Source organism: Pseudophryne corroboree, chromosome 2, assembly GCF_028390025.1.
Source record: "Pseudophryne corroboree isolate aPseCor3 chromosome 2, aPseCor3.hap2, whole genome shotgun sequence".
Classification (NCBI taxonomy): domain Eukaryota; kingdom Metazoa; phylum Chordata; class Amphibia; order Anura; family Myobatrachidae; genus Pseudophryne; species Pseudophryne corroboree.
Genome location: NC_086445.1, coordinates 27694856 through 27721386, shown reverse-complemented (window position 1 = coordinate 27721386; position 26531 = coordinate 27694856). Strand labels below are relative to the sequence as shown.

General features: G+C 49.8%; 1 long non-coding RNA gene across 1 annotated transcript in view; it reads right to left on the bottom strand.

Moving 5' to 3' along the window:
• Positions 1-23191, bottom strand: part of LOC134994144 (uncharacterized) — a 44065-nt gene extending 20874 nt beyond the window's left edge. Inside the window, exon 1 of the long non-coding RNA XR_010197355.1 lies at positions 22743-23191. This is a non-coding gene — a long non-coding RNA (uncharacterized LOC134994144). The remainder of the gene's footprint in view (positions 1-22742) is intronic.
• Between the last annotated feature and the right edge of the window lie 3340 nt (positions 23192-26531).

Here is a 26531-nt window from a genome sequence, read left to right as displayed (position 1 = left end):
GTGCCCCCAGTATGTGCCCCCTGTAGTTGTGCCCCCTGTAGATGTGCCCCCAGTATGTGCCCCCTGTAGCCGCTTTAAAACCTAAAAGAAAAACCACAATACTTACCAACCCCGTTCCTGCTTCCAGACCACTGTTGCCACTGATGCTGCTGCTGTCTCCGGGCGCCGGCTCCTCTCTATGGGAGAGACGTCATGGCGTCTCTCCCATAGCAGCGCCGCACTGACACTAGAGGTCAATATTGACCTCTAGCCAGAGTCAGCAACGCCGGCTAAAGCGGGCGCACACGGCGCTCGCTGCAGCCGGGAGCGGGGAGGGAGGATAATAGTAGCGGCTCTTGCCACGGCGGCGCCCTCAGGGTAGCGGCGCCCCGGGCAAAAAGCCTGCTTGCCCGTGGCAAGAGCCGCTACTGAATGTACTGTACGTACTTCCAGAATGAAATATACCCCACAACAGTTATGTCTTCTCTCTCCATACTCTGTTATTGCTGTGTATGGTACATTTCCTTGTCTGCTGTAACCTTCCAGATATTTCTACTCAACTATTCTACTACTTTCATCTGCCAACATGTGATGTTCATACTAACGGGCCACGGGGAAAGCTGGAACTCATACGCGGGTGGTACAGTAAGTGAGGTAACAGGACCGCTGTGTCAGTCTACTTCCCCGCCAGGCCAGAGCAGGTAGATCGCCGCTTCCCCTCACGGCCATTACTTTGCGCCTCATATCAGTCTTACTGCCCCAGCATCAGGTGTAAGATGGCGGGGCTAGCGGAGACATGGTCACACACTGAGGTGCGTAGTGTCATCAGATTTCTGCCTCTGATGGGCACGTCAGCCGCTGAGATATATCACCAGCCCCTGCACGGCCTGTGGTAGACGTGCTTGGCCGGCCGGATCACTGTGCATCTGTCCTGCTGTTACCACAGGCGTGCACCAAACCCAAACCTGTTCCCATGACATGACGTTATCATCGCACACCGCAAAATCTGATGACACTACGCACCTCAATGCGTGACCATGCGTCCGCCAGCCCCGCCATCTTATACCTGATGTGGGGCAGTATGACTGATAGGAGGCGCAGTGTAGTGGCCGTGAGGGGAAGCAGCGGTCTACCTGCTCTGGCCTGGCGGGAGATTAGACACACGTCGGAGGTCCTGTTACCTCACTTATTGAACCACCCGCGTACATTTGTAATGGACAACAGAATGTAACACTGCTGGGAGCGGGTGTGCTATATTTTGTCGACATTCACAACTTTGACATTCTTTATGTCGGCATGCTTGTAACATCGACATTGTTGAATTATCAACAGTGCTTTTAGTCTAATTCCATGTCCAACCCTAACACTAATGCTGACCCTTATGGGAATGGCATCACTGTGCAAGCGTCGACATTAGCCATGTCTACATCATCAGTGTTGACTTGCCATTCTGCAGTCTACACCAGTGGTCTCCAACCTTAATTGGGGTGTGAGCTACTTTCGGAAAATAAATAATGACCCCAGCAGTGCCAGATACACAAATAATGCCCCAGCAGTGCCAGATACACAAATAATGCCTCCCAGCAGTGCCAGACACAAATAATGCCTCCCAGCAGTGCCAGATACACAAATAATGCCCCCAGCAGTGCCAGATACACAAATAATTCCCCCAGCAGTGCCAGATATACAAATAATGCCCCTCAGCAGTGCCAGATATACAAATAATGCCCCTCAGCAGTGCCAGATACACAAATAATGCCCCTCAGCAGTGCCAGAGACACAAATAATTCCTCTCAGCAGTGCCAGATACACAAATAATGCCCCCAGCAGTGCCAGATATACAAATAATGCCTCTCAGCAGTGCCAGATACACAAATAATGCCCCTCAGCAGTGCCAGATGCACAAATAATGTCCCTCAGCAGTGCCAGATACACAAATAATGCCCCACAGCAGTGCCAGATACACAAATAATGCCCCTCAGCAGTGCCAGATACACAAATAATGCCCCTCAGCAGTGCCAGAGACACAAATAATGCCCCTCAGCAGTGCCAGATACACAAATAATGCCCCTCAGCAGTGCCAGAGACACAAATAATGCCCCTCAGCAGTGCCAGATACACAAATAATGTCCCTCAGCAGTGCCAGATACACAAATAATGCCCCCAGCAGTGCCAGATATACAAATAATGCCTCTCAGCAGTGCCAGATACACAAATAATGCCCCTCAGCAGTGCCAGATATACAAATAATGTCCCTCAGCAGTGCCAGATACACAAATAATGCCCCACAGCAGTGCCAGATACACAAATAATGCCCCTCAGCAGTGCCAGATACACAAATAATGCCCCCAGCAGTGCCAGATACACAAATAATGCCCCCCTCAGCAGTGCCAGATACACAAATAATGCCCCTCAGCAGTGCCAGATACACAAATAATGCCTCTCAGCAGTGCCAGATACACAAATAATGCCCCCGCAGTGCCAGATACACAAATAATGCCCCCGCAGTGCCAGATACACAAATAATGCCCCCGCAGTGCCAGATACACAAATAATGACCCCAGCAGTGCCAGATACACAAATAATGCCCCTCAGCAGTGCCAGATACACAAATAATGCCCCTCAGCAGTGCCAGATACACAAATAATGCCCCTCAGCAGTGCCAGAGACACAAATAATTCCTCTCAGCAGTGCCAGATACACAAATAATGCCCCCAGCAGTGCCAGATATACAAATAATGCCTCTCAGCAGTGCCAGATACACAAATAATGCCCCTCAGCAGTGCCAGATACACAAATAATGCCCCTCAGCAGTGCCAGATACACAAATAATGCCCCACAGCAGTGCCAGAGACACAAATAATGCCCCTCAGCAGTGCCAGATACACAAATAATGCCCCTCAGCAGTGCCAGAGACACAAATAATGCCCCTCAGCAGTGCCAGATACACAAATAATGCCCCTCAGCAGTGCCGGAGACACAAATAATGCCCCTCAGCAGTGCCAGAAACACAAATAATGTCCCTCAGCAGTGCCAGATACACAAATAATGCCCCCAGCAGTGCCAGATATACAAATAATGCCTCTCAGCAGTGCCAGATACACAAATAATGCCTCTCAGCAGTGCCAGATACACAAATAATGCCCCTCAGCAGTGCCAGATACACAAATAATGTCCCTCAGCAGTGCCAGATACACAAATAATGCCCCACAGCAGTGCCAGATACACAAATAATGCCCCTCAGCAGTGCCAGATACACAAATAATGCCCCACAGCAGTGCCAGATATACAAATAATGCCCCTCAGCAGTGCCAGATAAACAAATAATGCCCCCAGCAGTGCCAGATACACAAATAATGCCCCCCTCAGCAGTGCCAGATACACAAATAATGCCCCCAGCAGTGCCAGATACACAAATAATGCCCCAGCAGTGCCAGATACACAAATAATGCCCCCAGCAGTGCCAGATACACAAATAATGCCCCCCTCAGCAGTGCCAGATACACAAATAATGCCCCTCAGCAGTGCCAGATACACAAATAATGCCCCCGCAGTGCCAGATACACAAATAATGCCCCCAGCAGTGCCAGATACACAAATAATGCCCCTCAGCAGTGCCAGATACACAAATAATGCCCCTCAGCAGTGCCAGAGACACAAATAATTCCTCTCAGCAGTGCCAGATACACAAATAATGCCCCCAGCAGTGCCAGATATACAAATAATGCCTCTCAGCAGTGCCAGATACACAAATAATGCCCCCAGCAGTGCCAGATACACAAATAATGCCCCTCAGCAGTGCCAGATATACAAATAATGCCCCCAGCAGTGCCAGATACACAAATAATGCCCCCAGCAGTGCCAGATTTGCAAATAATGCCCCCAGCAGTGCCAGATACACAAATAATGCCCCCAGCAGTGCCAGATACACATTGTTTGTATTGTGTATATAACTGTAAGTAACACCACCCTTGTATATAGAGCCTAATTCAGACCTGATCGCAGCAGCAAAATCTTTCTCTAATGGGCAAAACCATGTGCACTGGGGAGGGGGAGATGTAACATGTCAGAGAGAGTTAGATTTGGGTGGGTTATATTGTTTCTGTGCAGGGTAAATACTGGCTGCTTTATTTTTATACTACAATTTAGATTTCAGTAGAGATGAGCGGGTTCTGTTCTCCGAGAACTGAACCCCCCCGAACTCCACGAGGTTTACACGGGTCCGAGGCAGCCTCGGTTCTTCTCGCCTGACTCGGAAAACCCGAACGAGGCAAAACATCATCATTCCGCTGTCGGATTCTCGCCAGATTCGGATTCCATATAAAGAGCCGCACGTCGCCGCCATTTTCACTCGTGCATTGTAGAGAGAGCGAGAGGACGTGGCTACGTTCTCTCAGTGGAAAGCTCAATATCAGTGCTCAGTATCACTGCTCATTGTCTTGTGCTGCATTGTGGTGACCAGTATACTACAGTACAATAGTCCAGTGCTGTTCTCGCTGCCCAGTGTCAGTTCTAGTATCCTCATCAGTGCTCAGTATCACTACTCATTGTCTTGTGCTGCATTGTGGTGACCAGTATACTACAGTACAATAGTCCAGTGCTGTTCTCGCTGCCCAGTGTCAGTTCTAGTATCCTCATCAGTGCTCAGTATCACTGCTCATTGTCTTGCTGCTGCATTGTGGTGACCAGTATACTACAGTACAATAGTCCAGTGCTGTTCTCGCTGCCCAGTATCACTTCTAATATCCTCATCAGTGCTCAGTATCACTGTTCATTGTCTTGTGCTGCATTGTGGTGACCAGTATACTACAGTACAATAGTCCAGTGCTGCATCTCGCTGCCCAGTGTCAGTTCTAGTATCCTCATTAGTGCTCAGGATCACTACTCATTGTCTTGTGCTGCATTGTGGTGACCAGTATACTACAGTACAATAGTCCAGTGCTGTTCTCGCTGCCCAGTGTCAGTTCTAGTATCCTCATCAGTGCTCAGTATCACTGCTCATTGTCTTGTGCTGCATTGTGGTGACCAGTATACTACAGTACAATAGTCCAGTGCTGTTCTCGCTGCCCAGCGTCAGTTCTAGTATCCTCATCAGTGCTCAGTATCACTGCTCATTGTCTTGTGCTGCATTGTGGTGACCAGTATACTACAGTACAATATTCCAGTGCTGCATCTTCCTGCCCAGTGTCAGTTCTAGTATCCTCATCAGTGCTCTGTATCACTGCTCATTGTCTTGTGCTGCATTATGGTGACCAGTATACTACAGTACAATAGTCCAGTGCTGTTCTCGCTGCTCAGTGTCAGTTCTAGTATCCTCATCAGTGCTCAGTATCACTACTCATTGTCTTGTGCTGCATTGTGGTGACCAGTATACTACAGTACAATAGTCCAGTGCTGTTCTCGCTGCCCAGTGTCAGTTCTAGTATCCTCATCAGTGCTCAATATCACTGCTCATTGTCTTGTGCTGCATTGTGGTGACCAGTATACTACAGTACAATAGTCCAGTGTTGTTCTCGCTGCCCAGTGTCAGTTCTAGTATCCTCATCAGTGCTCAGTATCACTACTCATTGTCTTGTGCTGCATTGTGGTGACCAGTATACTACAGTACAATAGTCCTGTGCTGCATCTCGCTGCTCAGTGTCAGTTCTAGTATCCTCATCAGTGCTCAGTATCACTGCTCATTGTCTTGTGCTGCATTGTGGTGACCAGTATACTACAGTACAATAGTCCAGTGCTGCATCTCGCTACTCAGTGTCAGTTCTAGTATCCTCATCAGTGCTCAATATCACTACTCATTGTCTTGTGCTGCATTGTGGTGACCAGTATACTACAGTACAATAGTCCAGTGCTGTTCTCGCTGCCCAGTGTCAGTTCTAGTATCCTCATCAGTGCTCAGTATCACTACTCATTGTCTTGTGCTGCATTGTGGTGACCAGTATACTACAGTACAATAGTCCAGAGCTGCATCTCACTGCCCAGTGTCAGTTCTAGTATCCTCATCAGTGCTCAGTATCACTGCTCATTGTCTTGTGCTGCATTGTGGTGACCAGTATACTACAGTACAATAGTCCAGTGCTGTTCTCGCTGCCCAGTGTCAGTTCTAGTATCCTCATCAGTGCTCAGTATCACTGCTCATTGTCTTGTGCTGCATTGTGGTGACCAGTATACTACAGTACAATAGTCCAGTGCTGTTCTCACTGCCCAGTGTCAGTTCTAGTATCCTCATCAGTGCTCAGTATCACTACTCATTGTCTTGTGCTGCATTGTGGTGACCAGTATACTACAGTACAATAGTCCAGTGCTGTTCTCCCTGCCCAGTGTCAGTTCTAGTATCCTCATCAGTGCTCAGTATCACTACTCATTGTCTTGTGCTGCATTGTGGTGACCAGTATACTACAGTACAATAGTCCAGTGCTGCATCTTGCTGCCCAGTGTCAGTTCTAGTATCCTCATCAGTGCTCAGGATCACTACTCATTGTCTTGTGCTGCATTGTGGTGACCAGTATACTACAGTACAATAGTCCAGTGCTGCATCTTGCTGCCCAGTGTCAGTTCTAGTATCCTCATCAGTGCTCAGGATCACTACTCATTGTCTTGTGCTGCATTGCGGTGACCAGTATACTACAGTACAATAGTCCAGTGCTGCATCTTGCTGCCCAGTGTCAGTTCTAGTATCCTCATCAGTGCTCAGTATCACTGCTCATTGTCTTGTGCTGCATTGTGGTGACCAGTATACTACAGTACAATAGTCCAGTGCTGCATCTCGCTGCCAGTGTCAGTTCTAGTATCCTCATCAGTGCTCAGTATCACTACTCATTGTCTTGTGCTGCATTGTGGTGACCAGTATACTACAGTACAATAGTCCAGTGCTGCATCTTGCTGCCCAGTGTCAGTTCTAGTATCCTCATCAGTGCTCAGTATCACTGCTCATTGTCTTGTGCTGCATTGTGGTGACCAGTATACTACAGTACAATAGTCCAGTGCTGCCTCTTGCTGCCCAGTGTCAGTTCTAGTATCCTCATCAGTGCTCAGTATCACTGCTCATTGTCTTGTGCTGCATTGTGGTGACCAGTATACTACAGTACAATAGTCCAGTGCTGCATCTCGCTGCCAGTGTCAGTTCTAGTATCCTCATCAGTGCTCAGTATCACTACTCATTGTCTTGTGCTGCATTGTGGTGACCAGTATACTACAGTACAATAGTCCAGTGCTGCATCTTGCTGCCCAGTGTCAGTTCTAGTTTCCTCATCAGTGCTCAGTATCACTGATCATTGTCTTGTGCTGCATTGTGGTGACCAGTATACTACAGTACAATAGTCCAGTGCTGCATCTTGCTGCCCAGTGTCAGTTCTAGTATCCTCATCAGTGCTCAGTATCACTACTCATTGTCTTGTGCTGCATTGTGGTGACCAGTATACTACAGTACAATAGTCCAGTGCTGCATCTTGCTGCCCAGTGTCAGTTCTAGTATCCTCATCAGTGCTCAGTATCACTGCTCATTGTCTTGTGCTGCATTGTGGTGACCAGTATACTACAGTACAATAGTCCAGTGCTGCATCTTGCTGCCCAGTGTCAGTTCTAGTATCCTCATCAGTGCTCAGTATCACTGCTCATTGTCTTGTGCTGCATTGTGGTGACCAGTATACTACAGTACAATAGTCCAGTGCTGCATCTCGCTGCCAGTGTCAGTTCTAGTATCCTCATCAGTGCTCAGTATCACTACTCATTGTCTTGTGCTGCATTGTGGTGACCATTATACTACAGTACAATAGTCCAGTGCTGTTCTCGCTGCCCAGTGTCAGTTCTAGTATCCTCATCAGTGCTCAGTATCACTACTCATTGTCTTGTGCTGCATTGTGGTGACCAGTATACTACAGTACAATAGTCCAGTGCTGTTCTCGCTGCCCAGTGTCAGTTCTAGTATCCTCATTAGTGCTCAGTATCACTACTCATTGTCTTGTGCTGCATTGTGGTGACCAGTATACTACAGTACAATAGTCCAGTGCTGTATCTCGCTGCCCAGTGTCAGTTCTAGTATCCTCATCAGTGCTCAGTATCACTGCTCATTGTCTTGTGCTGCATTGTGGTGACCAGTATACTACAGTACAATAGTCCAGTGCTGTTCTTGCTGCCCAGTGTCAGTTCTAGTATCCTCATCAGTGCTCAGTATCACTACTCATTGTCTTGTGCTGCATTGTGGTGACCAGTATACTACAGTACAATAGTCCAGTGCTGCATCTCGCTACTCAGTGTCAGTTCTAGTATCCTCATCAGTGCTCAGTATCACTACTCATTGTCTTGTGCTGCATTGTGGTGACCAGTATACTACAGTACAATAGTCCAGTGCTGTTCTCGCTGCCCAGTGTCAGTTCTAGTATCCTCATCAGTGCTCAATATCACTACTCATTGTCTTGTGCTGCATTGTGGTGACCAGTATACTACAGTACAATAGTCCAGTGCTGCATCTCGCTGCCCAGTGTCAGTTCTAGTATCCTCATCAAAGCTCAGTATCACTAATCATTGTCTTGCTGCATTGTGGTAACCAGTATACTACAGTACAATAGTCCAGTGCTGCATCTCGCTGCCCAGTGTCAGTTCTAGTATCCTCATCAGTGCTCAGTATCACTACTCATTGTCTTGCTGCATTGTGGTGACCAGTATACTACAGTACAATAGTCTAGTGCTGCATCTTACTGCTCAGTGTCAGTTCTAGTATCCTCATCAGTGCTCAGTATCACTGCTCATTGTCTTGTGCTGCCTTGTGGTGACCATTATACTACAGTACAATAGTCCAGGGCTGCATCTCCCTGCCCAGTGTCAGTTCTAGTATCCTCATCAGTGCTCAGTATCACTACTCATTGTTTTGTGCTGCATTGTGGTGACCATTATACTACAGTACAATAGTCCAGTGCTGCATCTCGCTGCCCAGTGTCAGTTCTAGTATCCTCATCAGTGCTCAGTATCACTGCTCATTGTCTTGTGCTGCATTGTGGTGACCAGTATACTACAGTACAATAGTCCAGTGCTGCATCTCGCTGCCCAGTGTCAGTTCTAGTATCCTCATCAGTGCTCAGGATCACTACTCATTGTCTTGTGCTGCATTGTGGTGCTCAGTATACTACAGTACAATAGTCCAAGGCTGCATCTCGCTGCCCAGTGTCAGTTCTAGTATCATCATCAGTGCTCAGTATCACTACTCATTGTCTTGTGCTGCATTGTGGTGACCAGTATACTACAGTACAATAGTCCAGTGCTGTTCTCACTGCCCTGTGTCAGTTCTAGTATCCTCATCAGTGCTCAGTATCACTGCTCATTGTCTTGTGCTGCATTGTGGTGCTCAGTATACTACAGTACAATAGTCCAGTGCTGCATCTCGCTGCCCAGTGTTAGTTCTAGTATCCTCATCAGTGCTCAGTATCACTGCTCATTGTCTTGTGCTGCATTATGGTGACCAGTATACTACAGTACAATAGTCCAGTGCTGTTCTCGCTGCCCAGTGTCAGTTCTAGTATCCTCATCAGTGCTCAGTATCACTGCTCATTGTCTTGTGCTGCATTGTGGTGACCAGTATACTACAGTACAATAGTCCAGTGCTGTTCTCGCTGCCCAGTGTCAGTTCTAGTATCCTCATCAGTGCTCAGTATCACTGCTCATTGTCTTGTGCTGCATTGTGGTGACCAGTATACTACAGTACAATAGTCCAGTGCTGCATCTCGCTGCTCAGTGTCAGTTCTAGTATCCTTATCAGTGCTCAGTATCACTGCTCATTGTCTTGTGCTGCATTGTGGTGACCAGTATACTACAGTACAATAGTCCAGTGCTGTTCTCACTGCCCTGTGTCAGTTCTAGTATCCTCATCAGTGCTCAGTATCACTGCTCGTTGTCTTGTGCTGCATTGTGGTGACCAGTATACTACAGTACAATAGTCCAGTGCTGCATCTCGCTGCCCAGTGTCAGTTCTAGTATCCTCATCAGTGCTCAGTATCACTACTCATTGTCCTGTGCTGCATTGTGGTGACCAGTATACTACACTACAATAGTCCAGTGCTGTTCTCACTGCCCAGTGTCAGTTCTAGTATCCTCATCAGTGCTCAGTATCACTACTCATTGTCTTGTGCTGCATTGTGGTGACCAGTATACTACAGTACAATAGTCCAGTGCTGTTCTCACTGCCCAGTGTCAGTTCTAGTATCCTCATCAGTGCTCAGGATCACTGCTCATTGTCTTGTGCTGCATTGTTGTGACCAGTATACTACAGTACAATAGTCCAGTGCTGTTCTTGCTGCCCAGTGTCAGTTCTAGTATCCTCATCAGTGCCCAGTATCACTGCTCATTGTCCTGTGCTGCATTGTGGTGACCAGTATAATACAGTACAGTAGTCCAGTGCTGTTCTCACTGCCCAGTGTCAGTTCTAGTATCCTCATCAGTGCTCAGTATCACTACTCATTGTCTTGTGCTGCATTGTGGTGACCAGTATACTACAGTACAATAGTCCAGTGCTGTTCTCACTGCCCAGTGTCAGTTCTAGTATCCTCATCAGTGCTCAGTATCACTACTCATTGTCTTGTGCTGCATTGTGGTGACCAGTATACTACAGTACAATAGTCCAGTGCTGTTCTCACTGCCCAGTGTCAGTTCTAGTATCCTCATCAGTGCTCAGTATCACTGCTCATTGTCTTGTGCTGCATTGTGGTGACCAGTATACTACAGTACAATAGTCCAGTGCTGTTCTCACTGCCCAGTGTCAGTTCTAGTATCCTCATCAGTGCCCAGTATCACTGCTCATTGTCCTGTGCTGCATTGTGGTGACCAGTATAACACAGTACAGTAGTCCAGTGCTGTTCTCACTGCCCAGTGTCAGTTCTAGTATCCTCATCAGTGCTCAGTATCACTACTCATTGTCTTGTGCTGCATTGTGGTGACCAGTATACTACAGTACAATAGTCCAGAGCTGCATCTCACTGCCCAGTGTCAGTTCTAGTATCCTCATCAGTGCTCAGTATCACTGCTCATTTTCTTGTGCTGCATTGTGGTGACCAGTATACTACAGTACAATAGTCCAGTGCTGCATCTTGCTGCCCAGTGTCAGTTCTAGTTTCCTCATCAGTGCTCAGTATCACTGATCATTGTCTTGTGCTGCATTGTGGTGACCAGTATACTACAGTACAATAGTCCAGTGCTGCATCTTGCTGCCCTTTTGTATTTCTTGTCTAGAGTAACCCCCTCCCGCAGCACCTGGGGATTGTTACCAGCTTGATTAGAGCAGTTTTCCACTATTTATTGCAGTTCAGAGAGGCATAGATGGAGCCAGCATTAGGAGGGCATGCTGGGTCCTGTGGTGCCATTTGGAGGATACAGGGGTGCCTCCAGGTAAACTAGCTCTCAATCTGGATATGTTCTGTATGTGCCATTATCATGTGGCCATACATTAAGCAATTGTATGACCCATAGTGGATGTTATTATTATTATTATGCTGTGTATGGGTTTGGGGAGTGGTACCCCCCGGGTCTGGTGGGGCTGGGCCACCTTGGGGTAGCATGCCATATTATTTATTTAGCACTTATGTAACACTCCTATTTTTTCACTAATATTACTCTTTTGAGTATTTTATTAACACCCTTATTTTTGTAGCACTTTCTAACCCATAGCTTCTGCTTCTTTCTTAACACATATTAACACTTTAGTATTTCAATGGTGTGCTGCCCTGGGGTGGTCGGGCCTGAGCCGACTTTGTGGGGTCCAAGCCCTGGACCTATGCTTAGTTAGGGACCTCCAGTAATAGAGCAGCCGTGAAGTGGCCTGGAGGCTTATCATATCTTTTGCAAAACATATGTAACGAAGAGCTCTAAATTTCCTATTATTACATAGTATATAGTTCTTCTTACTAACAGCCAGCAGAGTGCGTGGGAAAAATCCCTTTTGTATTTCTTGTCTAGAGTAACCCCCTCCCGCAGCACCTGGGGATTGTTACCAGCTTGATTAGAGCAGTTTTCCACTATTTATTGCAGTTCAGAGAGGCATAGATGGAGCCAGCATTAGGAGGGCATGCTGGGTCCTGTGGTGCCATTTGGAGGATACAGGGGTGCCTCCAGGTAAACTAGCTCTCAATCTGGATATGTTCTGTATGTGCCATTATCATGTGGCCATACATTAAGCAATTGTATGACCCATAGTGGATGTTATTATTATTATGCTGTGTATGGGTTTGGGGAGTGGTACCCCCCGGGTCTGGTGGGGCTGGGCCACCTTGGGGTAGCATGCCATATTATTTATTTAGCACTTATGTAACACTCCTATTTTTTCACTAATATTACTCTTTTGAGTATTTTATTAACACCCTTATTTTTGTAGCACTTTCTAACCCATAGCCTCTGCTTCTTTCTTAACACATATTAACACTTTAGTATTTCAATGGTGTGCTGCCCTGGGGTGGTCGGGCCTGAGCCGACTTTGTGGGGTCCAAGCCCTGGACCTATGCTTAGTTAGGGACCTCCAGAAATAGAGCAGCCGTGAAGTGGCCTGGAGGCTTATCATATCTTTTGCAAAACATATGTAACGAAGAGCTCTAAATTTCCTATTATTACATAGTATATAGTTCTTCTTACTAACAGCCAGCAGAGTGCGTGGGAAAAATCCCTTTTGTATTTCTTGTCTAGAGTAACCCCCTCCCGCAGCACCTGGGGATTGTTACCAGCTTGATTAGAGCAGTTTTCCACTATTTATTGCAGTTCAGAGAGGCATAGATGGAGCCAGCATTAGGAGGGCATGCTGGGTCCTGTGGTGCCATTTGGAGGATACAGGGGTGCCTCCAGGTAAACTAGCTCTCAATCTGGATATGTTCTGTATGTGCCATTATCATGTGGCCATACATTAAGCAATTGTATGACCCATAGTGGATGTTATTATTATTATTATGCTGTGTATGGGTTTGGGGAGTGGTACCCCCCGGGTCTGGTGGGGCTGGGCCACCTTGGGGTAGCATGCCATATTATTTATTTAGCACTTATGTAACACTCCTATTTTTTCACTAATATTACTCTTTTGAGTATTTTATTAACACCCTTATTTTTGTAGCACTTTCTAACCCATAGCTTCTGCTTCTTTCTTAACACATATTAACACTTTAGTATTTCAATGGTGTGCTGCCCTGGGGTGGTCGGGCCTGAGCCGACTTTGTGGGGTCCAAGCCCTGGACCTATGCTTAGTTAGGGACCTCCAGTAATAGAGCAGCCGTGAAGTGGCCTGGAGGCTTATCATATCTTTTGCAAAACATATGTAACGAAGAGCTCTAAATTTCCTATTATTACATAGTATATAGTTCTTCTTACTAACAGCCAGCAGAGTGCGTGGGAAAAATCCCTTTTGTATTTCTTGTCTAGAGTAACCCCCTCCTGCAGCACCTGGGGATTGTTACCAGCTTGATTAGAGCAGTTTTCCACTATTTATTTCTTGCTGCCCAGTGTCAGTTCTAGTATCCTCATCAGTGCTCAGTATCACTGCTCATTGTCTTGTGCTGCATTGTGGTGACCAGTATACTACAGTACAATAGACCAGTGCTGCATCTCGCTGCCCAGTGTCAGTTCTAGTATCCTCATCAGTGCTCAGGATCACTGCTCATTGTCTTGTACTGCATTGTGGTGACCAGTATACTACAGTACAATAGTCCAGTGCTGCATCTCACTGCTCAGTGTCAGTTCTAGCATTCTCATCAGTGCTCAGTATCACTACTCATTGTCTTGTGCTGCATTGTGGTGACCAGTATACTACAGTACATTACTAAATGTCCAGTGTCTTGTGCTGCATCTTGCTGTTGTTGGGTGCTGTGGTAGTGCCCTGTCACTGTGCATAGGTCATCATCATTCCAGTCACAGTGGTATCTGGTATCTATCTAGTGGTGTCTAATTCCAGACATTACTGCCGTCTAATTCCAGATATATTACTGGCATATAATTCCACATATTAAAAAATGGAGAACAAAAATTTGGAGGGTAAAATAGGGAAAGATCAAGATCCACTTCCACCTAGTGCTGAAGCAGCTGCCACTAGTCATGGCAGAGACGATTCAATGCCATCAACGTCGTCTGCCAAGGCCGATGCCCAATGTCATAGTAGAGAGCATGTAAAATCCAAAAACCAAAAGTTCAGTAAAATGACCCAAAAATTTAAATTAAAAGCATCTGAAGAGAAGCGTAAACTTGCCAATATGCCATTTACGACACGGAGTGGCAAGGAACGGCTGAGGCCCTGTCCTATGTTCATGGCTAGTGGTTCATCTTCACGTGAGGATGGAAGCACTCATCCTCTCGCTAGAAAAATGAAAAGAGTTAAGATGGCAAAAGCACAGCAAAGAACTGTGCGTTCTTCTAAATCACAAATCCCCAAGGAGAGTCCAATTGTGTCAGTTGCGATGCCTGACCTTCCCAACACTGGACGGGAAGAGGTGGCGCCTTCCACCATTTGCACGTCCCCTGCAAGTGCTGGAAGGAGCACCCACAGTCCAGTTCCTGATATTCGAATTGAAGATGTCACTGTTGAAGTACACCAGGATGAGGATATGGGTGTTGCTGGCGCTGAGGAGGAAATTGACAAGGAGGATTCTGATGGTGAGGTGGTTTGTTTAAGTCAGGCACCCGGGGAGACACCTGTTGTCCATGGGATGAATAAGGCCATTGACATGCCTGGTCAAAATACAAAAAAAATCCCCTCTTCGGTGTGGACTTATTTTAACAGAAATGTGGACAACAGGTGTCAAGCCGTGTGTTGCTTTTGTCAAGCTGTAATAAGTAGGGGTAAGGACGTTAACCACCTAGGAACATCCTCCCTTATACGTCACCTGGAGCGCATTCATCAGAAGTCAATGACAAGTTAAAAATCTTTGGGTGACAGCGGAAGTAGTCCACTGACAACTAAATCCCTTCTTCCTCTTGGTACCCAAGCTCCTGCAAACCACACCACCAACTCCCTCAGTGTCAATTTCCTCCTTAGACAGGAAAGTCAATAGTCCTGCAGGCCTTGTCACTGGCAAGTCTGACGAGTCCTCTCCTGACTGAGATTCCTCCGATGGATCCTTGAGTGTAACGCCTACTGCTGCTGTTGTTGCTGCTGGGAGTCGATCATCATCCCAGAGGGGAAGTCGGAAGACCACTTGTACTACTTCCAGTAAGCAATTGACTGTCCAACAGTCCTTTGCGAGGAAGATGAAATATCACAGCAGTCATCCTGTTGCAAAGCAGATAACTCAGGCCTTGACAACTATGTTGGTGTTAGACGTGCGTCCGGTATCTGCCGTTAGTTCACAGGGACTTAGAGAATTGCTTGAGGTAGTGTGTCCCCGGTACCAAATACCATCTAGGTTCCACTTCTTTAGGCAGGCAATACTGAGAATGTACACAGACATCAGAAAAAGAGTCACCAGTGTCCTAAAAAATGCAGTTGTACCCAATGTCCACTTAACCACGGACATGTGGACAAGTGGAGCAGGGCAGACTAAGGACTATATGACTGTGACAGCCCACTGGGTAGATGTATTGCCTCCCTCAGCAAGAACAGCAGCGGCGGCACCAGTAGCAGCATCTCGCAAACGCCAACTCGTTCCTAGGCAGGCTACGCTTTGTATCACCGCTTTCCAGAAGAGGCACACAGCTGACAACCTCTTACGGAAACTAAGGAACATCATCGTAGATTGTCTTACCCCAATTGGACTCTCCTGGGGATTTGTGACATCGGACAACGCCACCAATATTAGTGGTCATTCCGAGTTGATCGCTCATTATTTTTTTTCGCAACGGAGCGATTAGTCGCTAATGCGCATGCGCAATGTCCGCAGTGCGACTGCGCCAAGTAAATTTGCTATGCAGTTAGGTATTTTACTCACGACATTACGAGGTTTTTTCTTCGTTCTGGTGATCGTAATGTGATTGACAGGAACTGGGTGTTTATGGGCGGAAACAGGCCGTTTTATGGGAGTGTGTGAAAAAACGCCACCGTTTCTGGGAAAAACGCGGGAGTGGCTGGAGAAACAGAGGAGTGTCTGGGCGAACGCTGGGTGTGTTTGTGACGTCAAACCAGGAACGACAAGCACTGAACTGATCGCACTGGCAGAGTAAGTCTCGAGCTACTCAGAAACTGCACAGAGAAGTCTTTTCGCAATATTGCAAATATTTCGTTCGCAATTTTGATAAGCTAAGATCCACTCCCAGTAGGCGGCGGCTTAGCGTGTGCAAAGCTGCTAAAAGCAGCTTGCGAGCGAACAACTCGGAATGAGGGCCATTGTGCGTGCATTACATGTGGGCAAATTTCAGCACGTCCCATGTTTTGCACATACAATGAATTTGGTGGTGCAGAATTTTTTAAAAAATGACAGGGGCGTGCAGGAAATGCTGTCGGTGGCCCGAAGAATTGCGGGCCACTTTCGGCATTCAGCCACGTGTGCCGAACACTGGAGCACCAGCAAACCTATATAAGCCTATACATCTACCTACGATATAGGCAAAGGAGGGGGAATGCACCTGACTCAAGCGCAGTGGAGAATGATTTCAACGTTGTGCAAGGTTTTCCAACCCTTTGAACTTGCCACACGTGAAGTCAGTTCAGACACTGCTAGCCTAAGTCAGGTCATTCCCCTCATCAGGCTTTTGCAGAAGAAGCTGGAGACATTGAAGGAGGAGCTAACACTGAGCGATTCCGCTAGGCATGTGGGACTTGTGGATGGAGCCCTTCATTCGCTTAACGCGGATTCACGGGTGGTCAATCTGTTGAAATCAGAGCACTACATTTTGGCCACCGTGCTCGATCCTAGATTTAAAACCTACGTTGTATCTCTCTTTCCGGCAGACACAAGTGTGCAGATGTTCAAAGACCTGCTGGTGAGTCACTTGTCAAGTCAAGCGGAACGTGACCCGGCAACAGCTCCTCCTTCACATTCTCCCGCAAGTGGGGCTGGAAGGAAAAGGCTAAGAATTCCGAGCCCACCCGCTGGCGGTGATGCAGGGCAGTCTGGAGCGAGTGCTGACATCTGGTCCGGACTGAAGGACCTGCCAACGATTACTGACATGTCGTCCACTGTCACTGCATATGATTCTGTCACCATTGAAAGAATGGTGGAGGATTATATGAGTGACCGCATTCAAGTAGGCACGTCAGACAGTCCGTACGTATACTGGCAGGAAAAAGAGGCAATTTGGAGGCCCTTGCACAAACTGGCTTTATTTTACCTAAGTTGCCCCCCCCTCCCTAGTGTGTACTCCGAAAGAGTGTTTAGTGCAGCCGGTCACCTTGTCAGCAATCGGCGTACGAGGTTACTTCCAGAAAATGTGGAGAAGATGATGTTCATCAGAATGAATTATAATCAATTCCTCCATGGAGACATTCACCAGCAGCAATTGCCTCCAGAAAGTACACAGGGACCTGAGATGGTGGATTCCAGTGGGGACGAATTAATAATCTGTGAGGAGGGGGATGTACACAGTGAAAGGGGTGAGGAATCGGAGGATGATGATGAGGTGGACATCTTGCCTCTGTAGAGCCAGTTTGTGCAAGGAGAGATTGATTGTTTCTTTTTTGGTGGGGGCCCAAACCAACCAGTCATTTCAGTCACAGTCGTGTGGCAGCCTCTGTCGCTAAAATGATGGGTTGGTTAAAGTGTGCATGTCCTGTTTATACAACATAAGGGTGGGTGGGAGGGCCCAAGGACAATTCCATCTTGCACCTCTTTTTTTTTAAATTTATCTTTGCATCATGTGCTGTTTGGGGACTATTTTTTTGAAGTGTTATCCTGTCTGACACTGCAGTGCCACTCCTAGATGGGCCAGGTGTTTGTGTCGGCCACTTGGGTCGCTTAGCTTAGTCATCCAGCGACATCTGCGCAAATTTTAGGACTAAAAATAATATTGTGAGGTTTGAGGTGTTCAGAATAGACTGGAAATGAGTGGAAAATATGGTTATTGAGGTTAATAATACTATAGGATCAAAATTACCCCCAAATTCTATGATTGAAGCTGTTTTTGAGGGGTTTTTGAAAAAACAACACCCGAATCCAAAACGCACCCAAATCCGACAAATATTCTTAAGGTAGGTTTTGCCAAAACAGGTCCGAATCCAAAACACGGCCGCGGAACCAAATCCTAAACCAAAACACAAAACCCGAAAAATGCCCGCTGCACATCTCTAGATTTCAGTTTGAACACAACCCACCCAAATCTTACTCTCTCTGCACATGTTATATCTGCCCCCCCCCCCCTGCACATGGTTTTGCCAATTAGAGAAACATTTTGCTGCTGCGATCAGGTCTGAATTAGGCCCATATCTAGCAATCGTGCATTATTATTTTCAATAAACTAGGGGTTTTCCACTCAGATGATTTGAGTGACCCTGGTGCAGTTGGCAACAGACACACCCACACACATACAGTATACAGTATGTATATAACTCCTATATAATAGCCCAGATCTGTGACTCTGTGCCTGTGTCTCTAACGCTGGGCGTGGCTAGGAGCTCTCATTAGGTTAGCGGATGGTCTATCACACCCAGTCCACAGCTGATTGGGCGAGAAACGCCCTCCCACACAGGTTACATCCAATGGGAGGCTCTGGCCTTGGCTGCTGTGTGTTCCCAGAGCAGGATTAACAATGGAGCTGCAGCTCCAGCCCCACACCCCAAAATAGGCCCACTGCATCTGCAGCAACACACCCTCCAACAACTTACACATAAAAATCGCTGCAAATTCGAAAAGGGGGCGTAGTCATGGGTACAGCTGCATGGCCACGCCCCTTTTCCTATACTTTCAATGGAAGTTTGGAGAGCCAAAAATCGGTACAGACCATAAAAAAAAGGGACTGTACCTGCCAAAAAGGTGCAGCTGGAGGGTATGCCACTGTGCAGCAAGTCTCTGCGCTGAAGATAGGGGGAAAAAATCCTTTTACTGCAGCGTCCTATGTCCTGCTGCCAGTCCGCCTGCCCCCTACGCCATCAACAATCCCCACTCCCTAGCCGCAGCGCAGGTGGAACAAAAGCTGCTGCAGCCACCGGAATAGATGTGTATGAAAGCGGCGCAGCGGAAGGCTATCATAGCCCTCCCTGCGCCGCAAACTCTCTGAGCCCTGGAGCCTCCTCTGTGTGTGATGTCTCAGAAGTGCCTCCCAGCCACAGCCGCACCCAGATCCCCAGAGGCCCTGACTCCGCAACACAGCACCTGGGCTGCCGGCCTGAGAGCCCTGAGATGGCTAATGTAACGGATAGAGTGGGTGATATCACGGAGGGTAATGTCTGTGTAAGAGGCACGGGGGTGGGGCCCTGGGGAACAAAGTTCGGCGCGCTCACTTACCAGGCCTATGTACCTCACACCTCCCGTCCTCCACCTTCAGTCCGTCGAGGTAGCTCAGACGATACTGGCACACGTCCAGACACCGAAGAACTTCCTGGGGTGACCTGAAACAAATGGGGGGGGGGGGGGGGGACACGCACTACGCAGGGGTGGCCTACACTGGGCTCAATGAAGGGTCATCATTGGCACTTGTGGCCTCAAACTGGGTGCCCCCGTAGTGGTGCGAAGCACCAGGGGCGACCCTGAACGAAAACGCCCAAAGGGGAGGTGGGGGAGGGGCAACATACACCACGAACACACACGAAACACCTTTATGCTCACCAGCTGTATCCTCGGATCCCTGCCAGAAGACGGGCCCTTCTTCTTTGCTCCTGTAAGAGAACACACACACAGCCCACGGGACGTGGCGCTGCTTACGCTTTATGACGGAGAGACACTTATACAGAGGTTATAGCACGATACCGTAATACTGTTTCAACCTTGTGGTACTCACCAACGCGTACTTCCGACAGCCTACCTTTCATGGGGGCCTGGCTGTGGGGAAAACTGAGAACTCATCACACATGCGGCGTAGCGCCAACTTCAGCAACCTGCGGCGTAGCGCCGACTTCAGCAACCTGCGGCCTATCGCCGACTTCAGCAACCTGCGGCCTATCGCCGACTTCAGCAACCTGCGGCCTATCGCCGACTTCAGCAACCTGCGGCCTAACGCCGACTTCAGCAACCTGCGGCCTAACGCCGACTTCAGCAACCTGCGGCCTAACGCCGACTTCAGCAACTTGCGGCGTAACGCCAACTTCAGCAACCTGCGGCCTATCGCCGACTTCAGCAACCTGCGGCCTATCGCCGACTTCAGCAACCTGCGGCCTATCGCCGACTTCAGCAACCTGCGGCCTAACGCCGACTTCAGCAACCTGCGGCCTAACGCCGACTTCAGCAACCTGCGGCCTAACGCCGACTTCAGCAACCTGCGGCGTAACGCCGACTTCAGCAACCTGCGGCCTAACGCCGACTTCAGCAACCTGCGGCCTATCGCCGACTTCAGCAACCTGCGGCCTATCGCCGACTTCAGCAACCTGCGGCCTATCGCCGACTTCAGCAACCTGCGGCGTAACGCCGACTTCAGCAACCTGCGGCCTAACGCCGACTTCAGCAACCTGCGGCCTAACGCCGACTTCAGCAACCTGCGGCCTATCGCCGACTTACTATACCCACCATAGCGTTGGGCTCCTTTCCCTGGATGCCCCTTGCCTATGTCTGCCTAACTGTGGGGGGATAATGGGGGCCTAACGCCCTTTGCTGCTCAGGCCTGGTGCCTGTTTTTGCCCCACGGGCCTAGTGCCCGCCTAAGGTGCTTCCGGCTAGTGGGCCTAATGCCCCCTTCGGTCCCCCGGGCCTAGCGCCCGCCTAATGCGCCTCAGGCCTAGTGCCTGCATGCCCCCCGGGCCTGGTGCCCGAATCCCTGGTGGTCTAGGGGAGGGGGGGGGGGGCGACACCGCCTGTACTTACCCGTCCAAAGGGCCATGGCTGGACCAAGCCTGGTCCGGCCACGCCCACCGCGTTGTCTTCGCCGGAGGTGGGATGGCTCCCACCACCTCCGGCCTTCCTGGAGACTTCACCTGGGCAGCGGTGGCCTGTGCAAGCCCTTTCGCGTTGCACACCGCTGTCCCAGGGCTTCCGAGGTCTTCACCGACGGGGGTCGGCTCCTTGTACTTCACCCGGCGGGCGGCGGCGTGTCTCAGCTCTTTTGCAACTACCGCCGCCCTCCAGGACTTCCGGCGTCGTCTTCTTTCTTCACTCTTCAGGAGCTCTTCTCCGCTCCTTCTCCGTCGCCGACTCGACTCCACGCGCCCGGCGCTGGCTAATACAAGCCAGTGCCGGGGGGCGGGGCTATGACGCGGCAAGCCGGGATTGGCTCGCCGCCGCCATTCCCGATTGGTCACCAGCTCGCGAGCCGTGATTGGCTCACGACTGGCGCCAAATTTGAAAATCCGCGATATGATTGGCGGGGTCTGCGTCCCAGAGGAGGCAGGCCCGCCGCCATCACCCACGTGGAGCGGCGGTGGCCATTCACCGCCGCCCCCACGCCCGCTGCCGAACTCTGCAACTAGCCGGGCAGGGGGAGACCGGACCAGGTCCGGTCCCCAGCACCGCCCAAAGCCCGCGCTACCTCTGGCCCCATGGGACGGCGCCGGGCCGTCCCAGACGAGGAGGGACGCGCATGTTAGTAGCAGGGCCAGTGACCGCACGAGTACACTGGCCCTTGCTACATCTGGACGCTGAATCAATGTAAAAGGTGACAGTGCTGTGCAGTGCAGTGGGTGTGCAGTGTCACTGACACTGCACAGCACTCTCACCTTTTACATTGATTCAGCCAGTCACTCAGTTCTGCCAGCCAGTCACTATTGTTATCACCAGTGTCCCAACGCGCCGCATTACAGGGAAGTATACGCACCAAATAAACTACAGCTCCCAGCAGCCCTTAGTGCAGGAGCATTCCGGAGCATTAAGGCACTAAGGGCTGCTGGGAGCTGTAGTTTATTGAGTGTATCTTCTTCCCTGTAATGCGGCGCGTTGGGACTCGGCGCTAACAATAGTGACTGACTGCTGTGCGAGTCTCCGGGAGAGCCACTGCCAAAGGGAGGACAGCAGCTTAGCTGCTTCCAGGAGGAGAAGCAGGAGAAACATTACCTGCCTTTCCCCCACTCACAGTATCTCTGGGCCCCATCTGCGGCACCCCCCCTCCCTCACCCGCTGCACCCGCCCCTCTCCAACCCGCAGCACCCCCACACCCGCAATTGCTCCAAACCCCCACCAGTGGCACTCATGCACCCGCCCCTCCCCCACCCGCGGCACCATTGCACCAGCCCCTCCCTCACCCGCAGCACCACTGCACCAGCCCCTCCCCCACACGTGGCACCCCCGCAACCACCCCTTCCCCACCTGCAGCACCCCCGGACCCTCTCCCCCATCCATGTCTCTCCTGCATCTGCCACTCCCCCAACCACAGTACCTACTAGGTTATTCATCAGGCCCTGCGTGCGCTGTTCACGCTGTTGCAAGAGGCTACGACCCCTTAACCATCGCACGCCCTTTGTCCGTTCAATATTTAACCACTCACACAATCATTAATGGAGGTAATACTCCATATAATACAAATATTGCACGCCACGAAGGCATGCAAGGGTGACGACGGTGTGAAGAGCGCCCGTAGGGCACAATGAATCACCTAGTGTATATGTATATATATATATATATATATATATATATATATATACACACATACACATACAGTATATAGAGTTGCAATGTAGCACCACTTGCTGGGCAGGACCCCGTGCCGTTGGCATTTGCATACAGGATAAATGTCTGACCTCACCGCATTCCATGTAAACAAGGCCAGTGGGATATCAGAAGGAGACGGTGACGCAGTTTACTTACGGTATGATGTGTATTTCTTTTCCTTGATGATCATAACAAGCAGATTACCAGAGCTGAGGTTGCCTGGATGCCCGCACAGCTCTGCACATCCTCTTCCTACCGCTGTTTAGATTGTCCTGGACTGTTTCCTGCCCTTAGACCCTGTTGTCCTTGGCACGAGACTTGGATGCAGTATACACAGTTCCCTCTCTCCGTCTTACCGTCCTCGTCACCAGCTCTCCGTGGTTTCTTTCTCTGCACTTGACAGGAGCATGTTTTCTGTCGTCTTGTGTTTTTCCCACGTTCCTTTCCTGTTATGAGTGGAAGGTTTCCTGACATCAGTAAACAGTTGCTGTTTGCTATCTGTGTGATGTCAAAGGACGCTGTTTATAGATTCTTTAGGATCCGTTCGGCTGTGTTGCTCTGCTCAACGGCGGATCCCTCACCGCCGCAACGGGCAAAGTTACGTAGCGGAGGCAGGGGGTGAGGCTAAACTGTATGTGTGTGTATTTCCTGGACAAGATTCCAGGCCTGCATAGACCATCACCCTGATAAGATAAATGCCATCCACCAATCGGCATGCTGACAGCCGTTCACTGTCTGGCTGCAGCCTGGTCAGCAGGTAGAGAATGCTGCACTCTGATTGGTGGATAGCTCCAGCCATTCACCAATCACCATTCTGACATCCATTCACTGTCTGGCTGCAGCCTGGTCAGCAGGTAGAGAATACTGCACTCTGATTGGTGGATAGCTCCAGCCATTCACCAACCAGCATGCTGACATCCATTCATTGTCTGGCTGAGAGGCAGGTACGAAATGCTGCCTGGCTGCTCCGATTGTGTGACCCTCACCCATCCCAGCTCTGAGGCACCTAGAATGGTGGTGCCCTGGGCAGCTGCCTATACGTTAAGATGGCCCTTCCAGGCTTTGCTGAATCTCTGCTGGGTTAAAGCACAATGCGTGTGCACAGATGGCCGCCACACATGCGCATTTGTCTGTAACCCGTGGCCAGGGGGTTACAAGGCGGGGGATGTCGTGAAGGAGGAAGACACCGTGGACCGCGCAAAATGCGTAAGCGATAGTAAATATCATCAGTATCAATGAGAGATGCGGTCGCACTTAAATAATTATACAGCCAGCAACTAGTTAATTTGGTAAATGGAGCCCTTAGTGATCGCATGCGGAGCACAGGCTGAGAGGTTGTGAGGAGAGGAGGTAGGTCTCGGTGGGGTGGATCCCAGGAGACAGCAGTGCATGGTCTGAGGGGCGAGTACTGTGCACCCCTCCTTGTCCAAGTAGGAAGGCTTCACCAGAAGGGCAATGAGACGTGAATCCACCAGACAGCGTGACATGTAGGCAGACATTACTGTATGTTTTGGGAAATATTTATTCATGGTGGAAGGTCCAGCACTATGGGGGTCATTCAGACCTGATCGCACGCTAGCTGTTTTTGCTGCGCTGCGATCAGGTCAGAACTGCGCATGCGTATGCACCACAATGCGCAGGCGTGTCGCACAGGTACAAAGTGGATCGTTGCTGTGCGATGGGTTTTATAAAGAATCCATTCACACAGCCGATCGCAAGGAGAGTGACAGGACGAGGGCGTTTGTGGGTGGCAACTGACCATTTTCTGGGAGTGGTTGGAAAAACGCAGGCGTGTCCAAGCGTTTGCAGAGCGGGTGTCTGACGTCAATTCCGGGCCCGGACAGGCTGATGTGATCGCAGCGGCTGAGTAAGTTCTGGGCAACTCAGAAACTGCACAAAGTTTTTTTGTACCGCACGGCTGCACATGCGATCGCACACTTGCAAAGCGAAAATACACTCCCCTATAGGCGGCGACTATCTGCTGGCAGCGCTGCAAAAAAAACCTAGCGAGCGATCAGGTCTGAATTAGGCCCTATGACCCATAACAGGCATATGTGATATGTGACACCGGCCATGTAGCTGCTACTTGGAAAGGACTTCTCTTGCCTTGGAGCTAAATGAAAGCTCAGTGCAATTCTCTGTTTGTCCTCCAACAATTTACAGTCCAGGAAATGAGCTCTTCAGCCCGGGACAGGTGGGTGACATAGCAGTGAGGACAGGTGGGTGACATAGCAGTGAGGACACGTGGGTGACATAGCAGTGAGGACAGGTGGGTGACATAGCAGTGAGGACAGGTGGGTGACATAGCAGTGAGGACACGTGGGTGACATAGCAGTGAGGACACGTGGGTGACATAGCAGTGAGGACAGGTGGGTGACATAGCAGTATGGACACGTGGGTGACATAGCAGTGAGGACAGGTGGGTGACATAGCAGTGAGGACAGGTGGGTGACATAGCAGTGAGGACACGTGGGTGACATAGCAGTGAGGACAGGTGGGTGACATAGCAGTGAGGACAGGTGGGTGACATAGCAGTGAGGACACGTGGGTGACATAGCAGTGAGGACAGGTGGGTGACATAGCAGTGAGGACAGGTGGGTGACATAGCAGTGAGGACAGGTGGGTGACATAGCAGTGAGGACACGTGGGTGACATAGCAGTGAGGACACGTGGGTGACATAGCAGTGAGGACAGGTGGGTGACATAGCAGTGAGGACAGGTGGGTGACATAGCAGTGAGGACACGTGGGTGACATAGCAGTGAGGACAGGTGGGTGACATAGCAGTGAGGACAGGTGGGTGACATAGCAGTGAGGACAGGTGGGTGACATAGCAGTGAGGACAGGTGGGTGACATAGCAGTGAGGACAGGTGGGTGACATAGCAGTGAGGACACGTGGGTGACATAGCAGTGAGGACAGGTGGGAGGACACGTGGGTGACATAGCAGTGAGGACAGGTGGGTGACATAGCAGTGAGGACAGGTGGGTGACATAGCAGTGAGGACAGGTGGGTGACATAGCAGTGAGGACACGTGGGTGACATAGCAGTGAGGACAGGTGGGTGACATAGCAGTATGGACACGTGGGTGACATAGCAGTGAGGACAGGTGGGTGACATAGCAGTGAGGACAGGTGGGTGACATAGCAGTGAGGACAGGTGGGTGACATAGCAGTGAGGACAGGTGGGTGACAAAGCAGTGAGGACAGGTGGGTGACATAGCAGTGAGGACAGGTGGGTGACATAGCAGTATGGACACGTGGGTGACATAGCAGTGAGGACAGGTGGGTGACATAGCAGTGAGGACAGGTGGGTGACATAGCAGTGAGGACAGGTGGGTGACATAGCAGTAAGGACAGGTGGGTGACATAGCAGTGAGGACACGTGGGTGACATAGCAGTGAGGACAGGTGGGTGACATAGCAGTGAGGACAGGTGGGTGACATAGCAGTGAGGACACGTGGGTGACATAGCAGTGAGGACAGGTGGGTGACATAGCAGTGAGGACAGGTGGGAGGACACGTGGGTGACATAGCAGTGAGGACAGGTGGGTGACATAGCAGTGAGGACAGGTAGGTGACATAGCAGTGAGGACACGTGGGTGACAGCAGTGAGGACAGGTGGGTGACATAGCAGTGAGGACAGGTGGGTGACATAGCAGTGAGGACAGGTGGGTGACATAGCAGTGAGGACAGGTGGGTGACAAAGCAGTGAGGACACGTGGGTGACATAGCAGTGAGGACAGGTGGGTGACATAGCAGTGAGGACAGGTGGGTGACATAGCAGTGAGGACAGGTGGGTGACATAGCAGTGAGGACAGGTGGGAGGACACGTGGGTGACATAGCAGTGAGGACAGGTGGGTGACATAGCAGTGAGGACAGGTGGGTGACATAGCAGTGAGGACAGGTAGGTGACATAGCAGTGAGGACACGTGGGTGACAGCAGTGA